The following is a 7,419-nucleotide window of genomic DNA, read 5'->3' on the forward strand; positions in this document are numbered from 1 at the left end:
AAACCGGCTGCAGGTTGATGGAGCCCACTTCCCTTCACCACGACCCCCTGCAACTTTGGCCCTGCCTTATAACCTCATCTGTAAAATGGGAATATTATCTCCCTTGCCAGGCTCCGTCAGGACTCCAGCGTGATCGTAGTCACAAGTGCCAGTTAACTGCACAGGACACATCTTTCATTCACTTGGTCACTTGACAAACATTGGCTGAGCAGCTTTGGCTTAGGGGGGCACCGGGCTGGCGGATCGGCATTGAGAGTGGCCGATGTGCAGCCAAAATTCCATCGATTGGACCCATTGTGAGGTCATGGGGTCCTCTCTCTCTATATATAAAGTATTTGTAGGTCAGCTGGTGGGGGGAGACATTCCAGAGACAGGCCAGGAAAGCGGGCATTTAATTTCACAGACCACTGATGGTGTAAGAGTTAGGGAGGCTGGTTGTCTGGATTTTAAAATTAAGTTTGGCCAGAGATTTAGCTGTTAACACTTCTCCCTCCCCTCTTTTCCTCCTTCTTTTGGTGTCTCTTTTCTCTTTCTATTTTCTTTTATGGATAGAGTCCATTGTACTGTTATCAGCATTACTTGTCATCCACTGTTTTCTTTCCAACAATAAAACCCTCCTTGGTGTCTCCATTTACAAGGATATCTGGAGTTATTTGCATTCTGACAGCTTAAATCACGCGTTTTAAGACCGGTCACGAGGAAAGCAGTAAATCTATGACTTAGCTTCAGTCCAAACAAATAACACAAAAAGGTCTCAGATCACAGCAATAAACACCAGCAGTGCTTGGCGACTCATTAGGGTTCAAGATTCATAACCGTGATGGACAAGTATTTTAATAGAAAGAGAAAGGGCAGTGGGAGACCAAAACGTTCCTTTTTCTTCCTTTTGTTCCTTCTTTTCTCTTTATTTAGGCCTCCTGGTTGTGATTTTAGATGATAAGTTCTCAGGGTGAGAGAGATCTGAGGCTTTCTGATTTTGATTTGTAAATACAGTCCGAGATGTGCTTACACAAGCAGAGATGGCAGGAAAAGGAAACCGGAGTGAGGAATCACTGGGTGAGTCAGAACCACGTCAAAGAAACTCCCACTCCATTTCCTTACTAACATCCCACCTTGTTTGGGGTCAAATTATCCTCTATTTACAGAGCTCTGTGACAATCCGTGATTAGTTATGACATCACCATAGTACCTCTCTTTGTGCTGGAGTGCCCCGCTCTGCTCCGGCACGTGTGGATTCAGATACTGTAACGGTCACCCACGGCTGCATAACAAATTCCCCCAGAGTCTTGGCAGCATAAAACAGTAAACATTTATCATCTCACACAATTTCTGTGGGTCAGGAATGGGAGCGCGGCTTAGCCGGGGGCTCACTAACAAGGTTCAGTCAAGATGGTTTTTGGTGCTGTCGTCATCTGAAGGCTTGACCGGGACTGGAAGATCTGCTCGCTTGCATGGCTGGCAAGCCAAGTGTTGGCTGCTGGTGGCATGCGGGCCTCCCCACAGGGTACCACCTCACAACACGGTGGCTGGTTTCTTCCAGGGAGAGTGACCCAAAAAAAAACAAGGCAGAAGCCACAAGGTCTTACTTAATCTAGTGTCTGAAGTCATGCTGTCATTTCCACAACATCCCAGGGATTATGCAGGTCAGCTGTGTTCAGTGTGGGAGGGGGGGCCTTCTTGGATAAGAGCCACCACAAATACAGAAGATCTTCCCCAAGCTCCCTGTGAATGGGTTAGGAAATGCTTTGAAGAACATCATGTACAAGCCACAACAAAGCCCGTCCCCATGTTTTCAGGGGCTTTTCTTTCAGGAAGGGAAGGAGAAAAGCATGGCAAGCAGGTTGTATCTTGCATGCTCTTGCATATCAGTTGGTGGGGCTATCTGGAACAATGGAATGAATAGCACCAGTCTGGGCTCAGCAGGAAAGCATGGTGATCGATTGGCGATGCCTGCCACAGGCACAGGAATGGGGACTGGTGACACAGATGCACCCGTATTGCTCTGACTTACCATAGCCAGGCTCTCCGGGGGACATAGGAGCAGTCAGTCATAGTAACAAGCAGCAAGCACTGGGTTAATTATGATACCAGGTAGAGTCACAAGACCCCACCACCAGACAGCTGTGGAGGTGACCATCCACTGATGAGCAGCTTGGGAAGAGACCCTCCCCACCAAGAGTCTGTTCTGGTCCCAGAATCACATGAATGAATCACAATCTTACGAAGCCTAGAACCAGAAACCTCCCTAGAGGCCGTTAAGTCAAGTGTATTGTGAACAGTTTTTGGTTTCAGATCCCTTTAAAACAAATCCCCTCCAGGACCACATACAAAGCAGGTAAAGATAGAATTGTTCGGGTAGAAGTGAAGTGGGAGCTTGGAGCCTGCCCGCTCAGACTGCCCCTGGATCATCACCGGGGTCTCTGATGTGTCTCTGTTGGGGTTCCATGGGGTATGGTTTGAAAACCACTGATTTACCCCATTTCCTCCATTTTACAGCTTAAAAAAAGGAGTCCAAGAGAGAAGCAGGGATTCTCAAGAACATGTTGGGAGAGGGGTTCCTGGCTTAGTTTTTGCAGCGTTGGGTCCCTGGATGGTCGTTGCTCCAATGTGGGCATTACTGAGGTGGAGGGAGATCTGGGGCCCCCCAGGGCGGGACCAGTGCTGGTGGCCCTCTGCTCAGCAGCAGGACTGACAGACAGGTGGGCTGAGGTGGGGACCAGTGTGCCTGGGATGGCAGCAAGGGCAACTTCTGCTCCTGTCCCTTCCACTCTCAACATCCTCGACACACATGTGCCCACTCATGTGCATTTATGTCACGCACGTCCAAACCCGCAGGCATTGGGGATTTTTTATAGCCTAATGAGACAGTGTTCCAAGTGTGTTTTTACCTTTCCCCAGCTCACAGAATGAAAGCAGCAGGCTGGGCTTCTGTGCATCTTCCACCAAGGGCTAATTTAGTTGTGATTTGTGGCAAACATTTATGGTTTAATAAAGTGACTTTCCGGTTGCTGTGTTTATCACAGCTCAAGTGAGGAGCCTCACGGGGGAAGCATCTGGGGCTGATAATTATTAAAATAAAACCACTTTTGTGAGCCATTCTGTCAAGCTCCTTCAGTGACTCAACCTCCCCCAAGCCCAAATGTGAGAAAAGAGAAAGAAAGATCAGGGAGGGGGAGGCTGTGCCCAGACAGGGGGTCATGTCAGGAAGGGTGTCCATGGGGCAGGCAGGACAGAGCCCTCTCTGTGTGGTGACTAAGGAAACCACCCTATGTGCCACCTCTCAGCCACAGAAGCGGCACCAACATTGTGACCACGTCATATGCAGAACATATAGAAATGACTCTGCTTCACTTTTTTTTTTTTTTGTGAGATCTGGGCGTCCACAGGAGCCCTGACCTCCATGGGTTTTGGGGTATAGGCTCCATTCCAATAAATGGGGACCCACCACTCTTTGGAAATCAGAAATTTCTGATTGCAAATGGTCACAGGCTGAACTGGGCCCCCTTCCCAATTCGTATGTTGATGTCCTAACCTCTGGGCCCCCAGAATGTGGCTGTAGTTGGTAATGAGGTCTTTAAAGATGGGATTAAGTTAAAATGAGGTCAGTACGGTTGACCCTCACCAATAGGACCAGTGTCCTTATAAGAAGAGATTAGGACAGGTGCGTGGGTAGCTCAGTTGGTTGAGCATTGGGCTCTTGATTTCAGCTCAGGTCACAATCTCATGGTTGTGAGATGGTGCGCTAACAGCACAGAGCCTGCTTGGGATTCTTTCTCTCCCTCTTTCTCTCTGCCCCTCCCTTACTCTCTCTCTCCCTCTCTGCCCCTTCCCCTGCTCAGGCTCTCTTTCTCAAAATAAATAAACTTAAAAAAAAAAAAAAAAGAAGAGGGGCACCTGAGTGGCTCAGTTGGTTGAGCGTCTGACTTTGGCTCAGGTCATGATCTCGCAGTTCATGAGTTCGAGCCCTGCGTCGGGCTCTGTGCTGACAGCTCAGAGCCTGGAGCCTGCTTCGGATTCTGTGTCTCCCTGGCTGTCTGCCCCTCCCCTGCTCATGTTCTGCCTCTCTCTCTCTCTCAAAAATAAATAACATTAAAAATATTTTTAATTAAAAAAATTAAAAAAAAAAAAGATATTAGGTCACAGACACACATGGACAGAAGACCACTGAGGACACGGGAGAAGAGAGTCATCCACATGCCAAGGAGAGAGGCCTCAGGAGACACCAACCTGCTGACACCTTGACCTCAGACTTCCAGCCTCCAGCACTGTGAGAAAACTAATTTTGGGTGTTTGAGCTGCCCGGTCTGTGGTATTCTGTTATGGCGGCCTGAGCGGAATAACTCTCACATGACCCATGGAGATAAAGTAGCCTGTTTCTTCTCACTAACTCAGACCCAGTGCTCGTCTGAGAATGTCAAGGATGCTTGGGCTGGAAGGATTCTGTCTCAAGGTCAAGTTAGCCAAGACTTTTAATATAACATTGTTGAAGATAGCAAGTTTTTCAGGCCCCTGAGGACTCCAGAGGGTTGTTGCTGAGGTAAAGTCTCCTTTCCGAGAGCTGTTGCCTGCCTCACCTAAGACAGGAGGAGGCCAGAGGAGTATTAATAGGTCTTCAAAGTCATTCGTTATTTGTTGTTGCATATAGCCATTCAACAAACACCAATTTAGCATCCAGCCCTATAGCCTACTAGAGTTGATCCCAGCCAGCAGAGGGATTTCCTCTTCTCAGAATGTGTTCCTTTGATCTCCTTGTAAAAACTCAGGCTTTGGGGCTCCACCTCAGGGCTGATGACTCAGAACCTCTAGGGGCGTGGATCCCTGGGAATCCACCTTTTGAATGTATTTTCTGTGCGATTCTGGTGCAGATGAGCGTTTGAGAGCCCGTGCTGCACCGTAACCCCAGTGCTGGTCATTTGGCCTCTGCTCAGACTCCCGAGGGGGCCTGTCTCACATGCTGTGGCCATGACAGGCCATGCATTTCTTTCTCTTGGAGCTGAAACCCGCCTTCTGCGGCTTCTATCCTAGGGTCCTGGCTGCACCTTCCAGGTCTCCCCCCTTCCCAACGCCCTTCGGGTGTCTGAGGACACACATGTGGGCTGCTAGAAGTGGAAGAGAAGAGATGTCACTGAAGGGCAGAGCAAGAGGGGAGAGAGAGACAGATAGGAGAGAAAGTGCTAGAACACGTGGGTGTCTCCATTCCCACAGAAGGGAGTGATGGGGAGATAAGCCAAAAATAAGACAATATTTTACAATTTTCACCTCTGTGCTTTTCTTTTCTGGAAGTCAAGGGCATTCATACAGCCTCAAGATGAACTAGGATGGTCGAGGCTGAGTTTCTAAGAGGAGTTCCTCTTCAGCTGAAGGGTACTCAGGAAACAGTCCTGGCGAAAGAAGCGGAGAAGATTCCAGAAGAGTGCCACCCAAATAGAAATAGAATATGGGCCACATTAAAAATAAAGAATAGGGGCGTCTGGGTGGCTCAGTTGGTTAAACGTCTGACTTGGGCTCAGGTCATGATCTCATGGTTCATGAGTTTGAGCCCCACGTCGGGCCTGCTTCAGATTCTGTGTCTCCCTCTCTGTCTGCCCCTCCTCTGTTCATACGTTCTCTCTCTCTTTCTCTTTCTCAAAAATAAACATTACAAAAAATAAGGTCACCATTTGTGTTAATTATCTATTACCTCAAACTTGAAAGAACAAAGGTTCTACATGGTCTCTGTAGCTCAGGGATTCCGGAGGAGCTAAGCTGGGTGATTCTGGCTCCCGGTCTCTCATGACATTGCAGTCAGGTGACCAGCCCAGCCTGCTGTCATCTGAAGGCTTGACTGGGGCTGGAGGAGCCCCTTCCATGAAGTTCACTCACATGGCTGCCATGTTGGTACTGGCTGTTGGAGGGAGGCCTCAGTTCTCCACAGGGCTGTTGGAGTATTCTGCTGCCATGGCGGCTGGCTTTGGCTACAGTGAGAGAGCTAAGATGTACAAGGTGAGGCTACAATGTCCTTTATGACCTGGACTCTGAAGTCACACTCCCTCATTTCAGCAACATTCTCTTAGTTACACAGACCTAACTAAGGACCCTCCGTCCTATCCACGGAGAGAGGACTACACAGTGTGAAGTCCAGGAGGTGAGAAAGCCGTTTTTGTTTCAGGAGTGCATGTGTAGCTCATGTTGGTTCCAGAACTTTCTTTGAAACCCCTGGGAGAGAAGTGGTCTTCTCTACCAGCAAGGCCCATAACTAGGTAGAAGGCCTGCGTAATGCTGATTCTAGAATAGCTTCTCAGGACTTCTCATGCCTTGTGCATTTATTTAACATGTATTTTTTTATTATAAAAATAATATGAATTCTTTATAGAAATATTTTAAGATTATTCCTAATCTTGCCACTTAGGGGAAACTCTTGCTAACATCTTGGTGTATTTCTTAGTTTCTTCCCCTCGGTCTCTGTCTGTCCATGTCTGTCTGGCTTTCTGTCTTTTCCCACCGCCCCCCATCCATCATCCTTTTTATAGCAAGACATTTAAGCTGATCTCGTTTCCTGCACATCTTCTGTGGCATAAAACTAAAAATAATAGCTAATGAGTCATGGTATCTCCAGGCTCTGGATCCCCAGCAACCTGGTGGTTAGGGGCTTGGAGCATTCTCATTATGACTCCAGAACAACCACGTGGGCCCTGGTCTACCTGTTACCCAGGAGCTGGCAGGACACCACTGGGGCCTCAGCCTTTTTGGGGTCAACGTCAGAGCCTTAGAGGCCCCCGCCTGGCATAATAGTGGGGAGGGGTACTCCCTGCCTCCAAGCCTTTGGCAGATCTGGCTGTGGGTCTAGGGAAAGGGGCAGCTGTGAATTCTGTGAGTTCCATGGCCTGGGGCAGGCTGCCCTTCAAGGGGGTGGTGCTCACATTTGCCCTTCTGCACTGGATTTTTTTTTTTTTTTGAGAGAGAGAGAGAGGGAGGGAGGGAGGAAGTGCAAGTGGGGGGAGGGGCAGAAAGAGAGAATCTCAGGCAGGTTCCACATTCAGTGCAGAGCCTGACATGGGGCTCGATCCCACAACAGTGAGATCATGACCTGAGTCGAAATCAAGAGCCGGACGCTCAAGCGACTGAGTCACTCCGGGTGTCCTTTCTGCACCGCCATCTAACGCTTGGGCCTCTTCCCTGGGGTCAGCAGGAACCCCTGGATCAAATTCTAGTTGCCTCTGATGGCAGCCGGACGGACTGAATTGTGGATGGAGCAACTCTCTTGACCCCTCGCACCACTCCTCCCTCAGTAGCTGGGGCCTGGCTCCCACTGATGTGCACAAACCTAGCCCTGCCAGAGTGGGACACGCAGGGGGGAGGGGCTGGCCGGCCAGGGTGGCGCACAGGGCACCTGGGCTAGCTAGCCGCCCGCCTAATCCCAGCCTCTTTCCAGCCAGCCTC

The 7,419-nt window shown here is 49.3% G+C and overlaps 1 long non-coding RNA gene across 1 annotated transcript; it reads right to left on the bottom strand.

The window, feature by feature from the left end:
* Positions 1-1,286: 1,286 nt before the first annotated feature.
* Positions 1,287-5,999, bottom strand: LOC109251219 (uncharacterized). The gene is made up of 3 exons (XR_002073413.2): positions 5,863-5,999; positions 5,260-5,381; positions 1,287-1,722 (listed from the first exon to the last, which is right to left on the bottom strand). It is a non-coding gene; the product is annotated as an uncharacterized LOC109251219 (long non-coding RNA).
* Positions 6,000-7,419: the final 1,420 nt, after the last annotated feature.

The sequence above is a fragment of the Panthera pardus genome, unplaced genomic scaffold (assembly GCF_024362965.1).
Source record: "Panthera pardus isolate Hobbes unplaced genomic scaffold, ASM2436296v1 HiC_scaffold_4, whole genome shotgun sequence".
NCBI classification, from domain to species: domain Eukaryota; kingdom Metazoa; phylum Chordata; class Mammalia; order Carnivora; family Felidae; genus Panthera; species Panthera pardus.